We start from the raw sequence: 12,440 nt of genomic DNA on the forward strand, positions 1-12,440 counted from the left end.
GAAAAACACATTTTCTGGGTTTAGGGGAGAAATCTAATATAGAAAAAGAACTGCCATGAAAGAAATTCCTGTTTTTCTGATTTTCCTGTTACATCTCTGCTAGGTTGCCAGTACTATAAGAGAAAATAAGATATTCTTGCCCCATAACATAGAAGACAAAACATCAATAAGAGGAGTAGAAACCAAAAAAAATGAAAATAAGTAAATAAAAGGAAACCCTGTTACAAGGCAGAAGATAAGTATACTAGAAAAGCAAGCTGCAGGAGACAGTACATGTACGGAAGAAATGTCATTTTCTCATGCCTTGGCAATTTCCACCAAAGTCTTTGAAGAATAGGTCAAAACTTTGAAGAAAATTAGCTCAATTAACAGTGAGAAGAATGGTGGAGACTGCATTGCATAATATGAAACTCCAGCCTGTTACAAGCAAAATCAAAATTTTAGATTTAAAAAAATCAGAGAAAAGCAGTCAAAGAAAAAAATGAGTTTTTGAAATACAACTCACATAAAAATCACTGACTTCCAAAACTCCTCTCAGAAATCTATGAGAAGATATCAGCTATTCTGTTAACTGAAATAATTCAGTTATCTGTTTTAAAATGTGTATGTTAAGTACTATTGTTTTTCTTTTTCTTTCTTTCTTTCTTTTTTTTTTTAATGTAGAGAAGAGGTCTTGCTACGTTGCCCAAGCTGGTTTTAAGCTCCTGATCTCAAGGAATCCTCTGGCCTTGATTTCCTAAAGTGCTACGATTACAAGCGTGGGCCAGGGCATCCAGGCTGCTCTTTTAAATAAAGATTTTAATGCCAAAAAAAAATTCTACTCTATATTTGAAGCTGAATTTTCAGCTTATCAATAAAAGAATTAAAATATAATAAAATGACTAATAAAAATGGGAAAGAAAGAGAGATTGAAAGAATGCAATGTTAGGAGAGTAAATGAGCTCCCTTCATTATCAATTTTAGAAAGTCTGCAAATACTGGTTAAATTGACAATCAAGAAATAAAGCATAACTATATTATTGAGTGTTATATATGTAACCACCCAAAGAGCTTAAAATATCAAAAGTTGCCACTTCTCAGGAAAGGACTGAAGGTGAAAGTAAGGAATCTAAAAATAATTTAACTTTTTATTAAATATGGTAACATTCTTATTTTATGCCATTTTGGCCAGTTTACATTTTTATTTCTACACACATGTATTACTTTTCAAATAAGAAAGCATTATATGGAGGCTTGAAATTTTATAATGATATTCAAACAGAATGAATACATGTGTCACAAATTGGAGCAAAAATACTTCTCGGTACTTTACACAGTGTCCCTTAAAACAAGATGCCAAAATACAATCTGAGTTTAAGGCCCGTTAATTTAAAAACCCCTAATATCCAAATGCTTTCTCTAGTCAGAAATTAAAACTCTGTACTTTTGTAAATTTTCGGTGCCCCAGTTCTATCACCTCATGTTGAGTGTCTGTTCACCTCATTCCCTCTGCTGTGTTAAGATGATACCTCTTATTCTATTTCTAACCATCTTATTTGGTATTATGCCTAATCTCATAAGCCACTTCAATGATTTTTGAAAAAAATGAAGGATGTAAATTCTAAACAAAAAAAACAAAATATTATGAAATTTTAGAAACTTTTAAGAAACTCTCTAATGAACTAAATATAGCTGTGTTAGTCAAATATTTGTAAAATACAGGAATTTCATATTCAAAACACAAAATGAAAAGAAGTAGCAGTGCTCATGTGCAATAATATAATCATATAAATAAATTGTAAATTATAAATTTAATAGATATATAATAATAGATTATCAATAAATAAAAAGCAAAATCAATGTAGTGTTTTCAAATACTTTTTCAAAGTCACTATAGAAAAGGCCTACACAGGTACCCAGCGCCTCTGCCCTCGCGGCCCCGCCCCGGGCCTCCCGCGGGGCTGTAATGACATAAGCAACTTTTCTCCAGCACCCCCCGCCCCGTCTTGGTATGGCCTGTCCGGCGCTCGACGTTCCACCCCAGTCTCTCTGCTTTCAGGTTGGTTCATCCCCCGTCTACACTGGGGTGGTGCTTTGCCGGCGCCAGACCGACCCTCGACTTCGGAGAGGTAGCGCGGTACCTTTGGGTGCTTCCGCCGCCGCTTCTCCGGCTGCTTCTGCCTCCTCGGCCTCCTCGCCCGCCGCGGGAACCCGAGACCCCAGTGTATGCCCCACCCCTAACACCGTTCGCGATATGTCCACCCCGGCTCGCCGGCGCCTCATGCGGGGCTTCAAGAGGTTGCAGGAGGATCCTCCAGCCGGAGTCAGCGGGGCTCCGTCCGAGAACAACATAATGGTGTGGAACGCGGTCATTTTGGGGCCTGAAGGGACCCCATTTGAGGATGGAACATTTAAACTTACAACAGAATTCACTGAAGAATATCCAAATAAGCCACCTACACTTAGATTTGTCTCTAAGATGTTCCATCCAAATGTCTATGCAGATGGTAGTATATGTCTGGATATACTTCAGAACCGTTGGAGTCCAACCTGTGATGTGTCTTCGATTCTAACATCCATACAGTCTCTATTGGATGAACCCAATCCCGATAGTCCAGCAAACAACCAGGCTGCGCAGCTGTACCAGGAGAACAATCGGGAATATGAAAAGCGTGTTTCTGCAATAGTAGAACAAAGCTGGCGTGATTGTTGACCCCGGGTACAGTTAAAGAAGAAGCTGGCCATAAGAAAAATATATATTGATGTGTTTGTCACCTCCCTACTCTTGTCATTACATTTACTTTATTAAAAGCAAAATAGCTGTTAAAAAAAAAAAGCCCTACACATTATTTTAAAAAACAAAATAGGTTAAAATTTACAACTTCTTTCACTTTATATATATATATATGTGTGTGTATATGTGTGTGTGTATGCATATATATATTCACATATATATGCATATGTATATATATGCGTATATATATGCATACACACACACACACATATACACACACACACATATCTATATACACATGCACACACTTATTTTCTTCATTTGCCAACGCCAATTTTTAAATTAACTATACTTGGGTTTATCTCTTTGTTGTGCACACCATTAACAGCCTCAGTACTGAAATGTTAGTTCTTTACTATTCCCTAAGGCAACAAGATGCTGTAATTATTTTGTGAATCATTTCATCTTTAATTAATTTGTGTTGTCTCTTACATTAAAATTTAGTAGTGATAAGGCTGAATTGGAGTTTCTGTTTATAGGTTTTGTAAGCAGAGCTTTCACTCACAATTTTCTGATTAATTAAATGAAATATTATTAGGTAATGATTCATATGCTGGAAAAAATAAAGTTCTATCCAAATATAACTGCTACTCTTTAAAAGTATATTGCAATTTATTATTATTGCCATTTTACAGAAATGACAAGCTTTGATTCCATTCACTATGTTATCTTTAAAAATAGACCAGCTGAGCTTAAGAAAAATTCATCATTATTCAACATTTCTCTTTGGCTAGAACAATTCTAGTCATATTCAGACAAGCTCAGAAAGTACTTCCACTGCAGGAAATTGAAACCTTAGTTTGTGTTTAAACTCAAAAATTAAATCGCCTTTGTAGTAATCATCCCAGTCTTTTTCCTAATTAGTCACACAAACAATTGAATAAAAATCAAACCAGTCTATGCAATGATATAATTTCATAATTTATCAAAATGATAAAATAATCAGAACTAAATCAACTATACCTGTTCATTTTTACCTACTGTAGGTTCACACTATTGTAAGTATTAATCTATTAAAAATAATGCAACCAAGGATATTTATAAATGTATATATTATTTACATTATCTTCACATGTAAAACTTAGTTCAGATATAGGTAGTGTGTGGTGGCTCACACCTGCAATCCCAGCACTTTGAGGGGTCGAGGCAGGTGGATTATCTGAGGTCAGGATTTCAAGACCAGCCTGACCAACAAGGTGAAACCTCATCTCTACTAAAAATACAAAAATTAGCCAGGCGGGGTGGTGGGTGCATGTAAGCCCAGCTACTCAGGAGGCTGAGGCAGGAGATTCTCTTGAACCCGGGAGGCAGAAGTTGCTGTGAGCCGAGATTGCACCACTGCATTCAACCTGGTCAACAGAGCCAAGAATCCATCTCAAAAAAAAAAACAACAAATCAGATTACTAGAAATTAAAGAATATATAAGTAAATCTAACAATAGAAGTGATTCTTTTAGGCCATTCTAGTGTTTTCCTATCAAAAGTATATAGTACAATCTATTTTAAAAATCCAGTGAATAACTATGTTTAATTAGCAGGATGATTGATAATTGTTTTGAGCCTCTCTGCAACACCTAGCAAATAAGTCACCAATTGCTGCAGAAGTTCGTGGTAGGAACTCAAAATCTGCAACTTACCAGTTACTCATTGGCATCCTAGCTGGCCTCTCCTTCTAGATGGGGCTACCAACCCACTACCTTCTAGTTCAGCTCCAACACAGTATCTTCAACCAATTCTGATCTTAAGCAGAATAAGGCCTAGCCTAACAATTTGAAATTTACTATAAGATTACTGGTGCCATTATTTTGCAACTCAGAATTGTTTTAGGCTTTTCATCATACCCCTAAATTTTAGTCTTGATTGTCCTGCATGGTTTCCTGTGTTTCTATACATTTACTCTTTGAGTTTGTTAACTAGGACACTATAGATTTGTTTTAGATTCTACTCCCAGTTACTGGCTCTCCACCATACACCTAATTTAGATTCCTTTACTCAGATTCCTCTAAGAGGGAAGGATTCAATAATAAGAGAAGTAGACAGATGAGATATTTTATCCATTATTGATATAGATGCACAAAGATATCCATCCCAGATCCTTTGCCCATTTTTCTCTTAGCAGGAAGGGTTGTATAGTGAATGAAGGAGACCTATGAATAATTTTTCATCACTCTTATTAGATTCCCAAAGATCCATGATCTTGAGTGGAAACAAGGCACTTGTTAAGGAAGCAATGTCCAGGCAGCCGTTTAGCAGGTATATTCCAACACAGTATCTTGTTTTCTCCCTGTCATCATGTGCAAAGCAAACTTAATTAGGTGGTATAGTACTTTTGGCAGAGTGTATTACCTAATGACAACAACAATAGCTCCCATTCCACATCCTCTTGTGCAATATGAACTTGGTACTACCCTATTAAGAAAAATCTATTTCTCCACCGCTTTGGGTCTGATCAGGCCCTCTGCTATTTTGGCCAATAGAATACGATGGAAGTGATACTACTCCAGTTTCACATAGCCCTTAATTGGTCTAAAAGGGTCCAATTTGTGCATCCCAAAAGTCAACTACTGTATTAGCAGTGTTAGTACCTTGTGCCATCATGTAATAAGAAGCCCAAGCCATGTGGAGAGGGCAGGAAGATGAGATAAAATGTAGAAGAAGAGAGTTGGCCAAGAAACACCACAGCACCAGATATGTGCATGAGAAACCTACATTGGGTGGTCCACCCAAGAAAAAGGAGAGTTTGCAGACGACTGTAGTTTCAGCTGCTATCTGGGTATGACCTCAAGCAACACCTGAGAACTTATCGCTAAGCCCAGCTAATCCACAGAATCACGAGAAATAGTAATGTTATTGTTTTAGGTTACTAGGGAAGTGTTGTTACATAGATAACCAGAACTGGGCTATTCATCAATTTAAGATTTTGTAAAGTCTTACTCTTCGTTGCCAAAGCTTCATTGAATATTTATAGGTTAACATATTTAAAATAGCAATTTCCCAAATAATGCTCTAAATATAAAGCCACTGAACAATTTGTAGATGGACAGTCATCAAAATATTATTTAGAAAAATGACGTAGAGCAATAAATTGTAGTGGCTCTCAACCTTCTTCAGCTGGAATACATCTGAGGGATACAACGCATTACTATCAATTGCATCAATTACTATTAACAGCAACAGGGGTTTTAACTAAAAAAGACCCCAGGGCTATTTACTATCAGATTCTTCAGTTAATCATCATGAAAATATTAAGTCAAAAAATCTCCAAATTCACATTTCCTTGTCCATAGTGAACAGTGCTTGGTGACTTTAAAGAGATACTTTTCAGTGATACTCATTTATATAATTTCTTTTTTTTTTTTTTTTTTTTTTTTTTTTTGCTATATGTGGGGCCCTGTGGTTTTTATATAATTTCTTAAAAGATGATGTTCATCTTTAAACCAGACTTATTTTCAGACTTTTGACTAGCTCTACCCATCAAGAAATGCGGTTCATGAAATTGTGATGCTAACAATTCCATATCCACCTCTTGCCAGCTGTATGATCTTGGATAAGCGCTTTAATCTCTTTGTGCCTTAGTTTCCTCATCTGGAAAAAATAGGAATAATAATAGTACCTACCCCCTAAAGTAGTAAGGAGGATTAAGTGAGTGAATAATGCATAATAACAGTTTCTGGAAGTAGCAAGCAGCATATAAATGTTAGCTTGATTTTTTTTAAATCTCATTCATTATATTAGGAACACTTGATTGATTGTAGAATGACCGTGACAAATCCTGGTATCAAATGGATTTCGCTAGACAAATCACCTAAATTCTCCTTAGAGTTAGACAAATGGAAAATACTTATTAAATAGGATTCTAAGTAGTGATTACTGCTATCACTCTTTTGATCAGTCTTATCAAAAGCAAGCAGGGCACTTTAATTCCAACTTATTGTGTAACTCTTAAGGAAGATACCCTAACCCTGAAATGTCAAATTGAGCTGCCTTAGTGAATTAGTACATTGCCTCATCCAAAATGAACATCATGATCCCGGCTAACTTGATGAGGAGTTTCAGCTGGACATTAAGTTTCTTTTAAAGGGAGGTAAAGTTGTTCATTAAAATGTACTTTGTCTGGTCAAATGTTTGATGCAGTAAAAAGCAGTCATAAAATCTGAAACAAAGACTCAGAGCCCGTGCCCCTCATTCTAAAAAAGCAAGCACCAAAGACAGTTTGCTAGAATTTTGCCATTTTTTAAAGAGAATATCTTACAAACGCTATATTTGTAGTTTATGCTTCATGATTCAGTTCTTTTTCCTCTAACTATTGAAACTGAGAAGCTCAGCATTCACACACACTCAAATACTACTAATAGTGACAGAATTGAAAGTTCTTTATCCAATATCAATTCTCCCCTTCTGCCTTAGTAATTGAATTACAGTTTAAAAAACAGCAAATATGTATTATAAACATTTAATGTAAAATGTGTAAGCAAAGACTACTTATTCTACTGTCTTTTGATATAGTGCCAAAGTCTTTCGTTTGAATGTCTCCATCGATTGTAATTCTTCATTTTCTTTCTTTCATAAATCACTCTCATAATTCATCTCCTACAAAATGTCCAGTTTCAAAGTCTTTGAAAAGAAGACATTTGTTAGTGATTGAACACATATCCTTTCATAGTTTTACATTTTTTTTCAGGCTTTCTAAATTGCTTCCCCATATCTAATTTGGCAATATTTTTAAAAAATAAAGCTTGGGGCCAGGTGTGGTGGCTCACCTCTGTAATCCCAGCAGTTTGGGAGGCCGAGGAGGGTGGATCACAAGATCAGGAGATGGAGACTATCCTGGCAAACATGGTGAAACCCTGTCTCTACTAAAAAAATACAAAAATTAGCTGGGCATGGTGGTGCGTGCCTGTAGTCCCAGCTACTTGTGAGGCTGAGGCAGGAGAATTGCTTGACCCAGGGAGGCGGAGGTTGCAGTGAGCCGAGATTGCGCCACTGCACTCCAGCCTGGAGCCTGGCAACAGAGCGAGACTCTGTCTCAAAAATAAATAAATAAATAAATAAATAAATAAATAAAGCTTGCCTTCATTGTGTATTTCCAGAGAATAAACTTTATTTTCATTTCAATTAATTTACTTTTTCCTTGCTTGAATATTATGAGTTTAGATAATATTTGGTAAAATCACATAATTATACTGAAATGTCTGAAATACACAGGTTTGGGAACAAATATAACTGGATCTTACCAAGCCAAAAAAAAAAAAAGTACTGAATAAGTAGGAATAAAAGTGGGCAGTCACATTTGAGATAAGCCTCATAACTGTCAGGATTCAGCATGCACATTTATCATCAGCATATCTGATAGATATAATGTAGAGTTTAGGTTTATCTCTTAGTTCAGTGCAAAAGTAATTGTGGTTTTTGCCATAACGTAATGTCAAAAACCACAATTACTTTTGCACCAAACTAATAGCAGTGATTAAGTAGAAGTTGCATATGAGAGATTTCACCCTTAATGATATTCTACAGTTTTTACAAAAATATTCACCACCCTCTTCTTAATCATAGAAAATATTTTTTAAATATGTGTATTTCTGAAGCAGACTATCATTCTCTTTTTGATGCTGGAGTTTATAAAAAAATAACAAACCCTTGAGACATATTCACATCTTTATTCCTAGGAGGATAATCAACTATTAGTAACCGTGATGGGTTAAATTGTGACCCTCAAAAAATAAATTTCTAATCCCAGTATCTCAAAATGTGACCTAATTTGAAAATACGATCATCACAGGTATAATTAGTGAAGATGAGTTCATACTGAAGTAGGGTGGGCCCTGAATCCAATATTACTGGTGTCCTCATAAAATGGGGAAACTTCAAGATAGACACACACCCAGGAACAATACAATGTGAACGTAAAGGTAAAGATAGAGGTGATGCACCTACAAGCCAAGGAATGCAAAGATTTCCATCAAACACTGAAATTCTGTTGTTTGAGCCACTCAGTTTGTGGTACTTTGTTACAGCAGTCCTAACAAACTAATATAGTCCATCTTTAGATCAATTTATCCTTAGGTTACAGGCATATTAAGCTTAAATATGGCTTCATCTGGTTTCCATTTATGTCCTTTTCCACAGCTTCTTACATATGTGTCAGGTCTTCTCTTTTCTAAGTAGGGTATCCTCTTGGCTTGAAAATGTTTCTTCATATGATATTCTTTCACGTTCTTTCACTATCCTGGTCTCTCTTCTAATGCATTACTAAACATATAGTGTTGTGCTTAAAATTAAAGGCTTAAAATTAAAAATGGCACATGGCCTGTCTAATGCAAAGTAAGGCAAAGAATAATTCACCTTTCTTCCAAATACGATTTTTTTTGTAATGACACAGCCCAAGGTGCAAGAATGGCAGCACATTAAACGGCTTACCCTCTTTGAATGAAAATCTTAGTCTCCACACATGCTTTTTCTAAGCCATGCCTCTTCCGTATTCTGTCCTTGTTGAAACTGATTTTTTTTTGATCCAATAAAACTTTAATGTTCAATCCTGAGCAACTTCATTTTACTGCTCTGCCACATCATTCTAGCACATCAAATTTAGCTTGGAACCTGATTCATTCAGTTAAATCATTAGAAAAAAATGTTGAAAGGTACAGGGAAAGGATAGATTCCCTAAGCCACATTACCAGAAATTTTCTCCAAGCCAAGCTTATCAGCTACGTAGCAACCTGGGATATATCTTATTAATCAGTTTCTAAGAAATGTAGCTGTATCTCTCCACAAGTTTAAAGAAAGATTCTATTACTTTAATAAATCCAAGTAAATTCTATCTCTATTCTTCTCCTGGTCTACCAGCTTAACCATTCTGTCAAAAAAAAAAAAAAATACATGAAGCTAATTCAACATCACTTGTTTTTGGAGAAACCAGGCTGAATCTTAGTGATCTCTGCTAAGTAATGTAATACATTTCTTCATTTCTTAAGAAATTGACTTCCAAATTTAGCTGAAATCACATCAGAATTCATTATATGACTTTTTCTTCATAAATCTAAATGAACTGCAAAGTTTAACATTTCAATATAATCATGATAAAATTAAATCTTAGTTCATTTTAGAAACTTAACTTGAAATTGCCTGAAGAATGAATGAGTGCACTTTTCAATGAAAATTATGTTTCTAGCTTGCAGTAATGCAGTTTTTTCAATCCTATAAATAGAAGCTACCAAATATGCTTTTGAGAAAATATGATTTGTTTCAGATTCGAATTAGTTTCTTAGAACTTCAGTGCTATCTTCATAGATATTTAGAGTACCTTATCCTAATCTTATTTCTAATCCTTCATTTATACTTTTTCCTTTGATTCATTCCCTGAACTCCTTCCAGGACTTTGTTTAAAGTATCTCCTGCCTGCAACTCCCTTAAAAAAGCACATGCTATCATTTCCTAGCCCCTCCTTTTATTCCCTTTATGACACTTATAACTTGGTATTATTGATACTTGTTTATAAGTTATCCATCTCACTTGCTAGAATGTAAACAACACAAGAACAGGAAGTTTATCTTTTGCTTTAACAGCTACATACCCAGGTTTAGAACAGTACCCAGTACACAGTGACTTCTCAACAAATACTTGTTGGATGAGTGAATGAAGGAATGGAGAGAAGTCCCAATTATACCATTAAGTAAACATTTCACAACCAGAAACGTAAGAGAAGAGAAGAATGTAGGCAAGAAGGGGTAATTGAAAATGCCAAATTACAGTTGAGATAAAACTCACCTATACATGCTACAAACTTAATTAAACATAACATTGTATAATTAAAATTATATCTAATGTTTTAGATACATGTTTACTCTTTCAGAGATATAATTCACAACTATAAAATAATAGTTCAACAACTCTAAAATTACATAAGTTTATTAATAAAATGCAGCCAGAATGTCACTACGTTTATAAAAAAATCTATTTTCCCATTTAATATATAATTTCCTTATTTAATTCAAATATTCAAATAAGGCCTGATGAGGTCAGACACAGTCTCTGCTGCTCACTCTTGCTACCTATTTTCCCATTTACCCCATTCCCTCTCTCATCACCCCATCTTCATTATGCTGGAATTCACTCCCTTACAAACATCTTTATTGTCTATGCTATGAAGAATTATCCTTTAAAATCAGAAAAAGAAAGCAATCGTTTAAATGAGTAGTTATTTAAATAAATGTTTGTATTTTGTTTGGTTGATTTACAAATTTTTCTTTGCTTTTATTGTTATCGTGTTTAATATTGATTAGAAACAAATAGTGCCTTTCAAAATTATATATTTGACTACCATTCTGGTACTGAAAAGGCCTCCCAAAGTACAATGGTTCATTTAAAGGAGAAAAAAATGTGCTTCTAGTAAAGATTTCCATAAAACTATATATAAAAAATTAGGCTGTCTTCAATGAAATGTGTGAAAATATACAAAATTTATTTTAATGCTGTGCTTAAATTTATCAAGCAGCCAAACTGACTTCTAAATAAGCAGCTGATGGAGACATATAGACAGACAAACAGATATATATATAGATAGATAGATATCTATAGATATATATATAGATAGATAGATAGATATCTATATATATAATTTATATATAAATATACGTAATATATATTTATATATATATTTAATGCTAAACATATATATTAAATATTAAATATTATATTATATTTAATATTTAATTAAATATATATATTTAATTTATATGTATATATGAATTTAATGCTGTGTTTAAATTTACCAAGCAGCCAAACTGACTTCTAAATAAGCAGCTGATGGAGACAGACAGACAAACATATATAGATAGATAGATAGATATAGATATAGATATCTATATATATATATATATATATATGTAATTTATTAACCAAATGATTCCAGTGTTAAGTAAACAACTAGTACCTTGCAATGTGAAAGCACATTATGGCTTACAAAATACTCCTACATAGCTTCAATTCCAATATGACTTATTATGTCACCAGTTGACATTTTGAGAGTCCAAATTTATCCACAGTTTCCCTAACCTTTGCATTAGCAAAGCAGTTCTTCAACATTGAGCCCTCACAAAGCCTCATCTGCCACAAATAAATCAGCTCTTCAAGACAACAAAGCAATGTAACTGACCCACAGCTAGTATCATACTGAATGGAGAAAAACTCAAAGCCTTTCCTCTGAGATCTGGAACAAGACAAGTATGCCCACATTTACCACTGGTACTGAACATAAAACTGGAAGTCCTAAGTAGAGAAATCATACAGGAGGAAAAATAATGAAGGGCATCAAAATTGGAAAAGAGGAATTCAAGTTATACTTATTTGCAGATGCTATGACTTAAATTTGGAAAAACCTAAAGACTCCACAAGAAAACTATTAGAATTGATAAACAAATTCAGTAAAGTTGCAGGATACAAAATCAATATACAAATATCAGCAGCTTTTCTATGTGCCAACAGTGAACAATCTAATAGAGAAATCATGAAAGTAATCCCATTAACAATAGCTACAAATAAAATGAAACTCCTAGGAAGAAATTTAATCAAGGAAATTAAGATGCCACAATGAAAACTATAAAACATCAATGCAAGAAATTGAAGAAAACACAAAAAATAAACATATGCCATCTTCATGAATTGGAAGA

At 34.3% G+C, this 12,440-nt stretch overlaps 1 long non-coding RNA gene and 1 pseudogene across 2 annotated transcripts in view; one reads left to right on the forward strand and one right to left on the reverse strand.

Moving 5' to 3' along the window:
- LOC116527510 overlaps positions 1 to 12,440 on the reverse strand; it is a 78,613-nt gene that overhangs the window by 3,478 nt on the left and 62,695 nt on the right. The gene's annotated exons all lie outside the window — the stretch shown is intronic.
- On the forward strand, positions 1,995 to 2,815 carry LOC116527509 (annotated as a pseudogene). Its single transcript, XR_004258589.1, has one exon. The product of XR_004258589.1 is annotated as a ubiquitin-conjugating enzyme E2 A pseudogene (transcript).

The sequence above is a fragment of the Sapajus apella genome, unplaced genomic scaffold (genome assembly GCF_009761245.1).
Source record: "Sapajus apella isolate SASKATOON/1434 unplaced genomic scaffold, GSC_monkey_1.0 scaffold55, whole genome shotgun sequence".
Classification (NCBI taxonomy): Eukaryota; Metazoa; Chordata; class Mammalia; order Primates; family Cebidae; genus Sapajus; species Sapajus apella.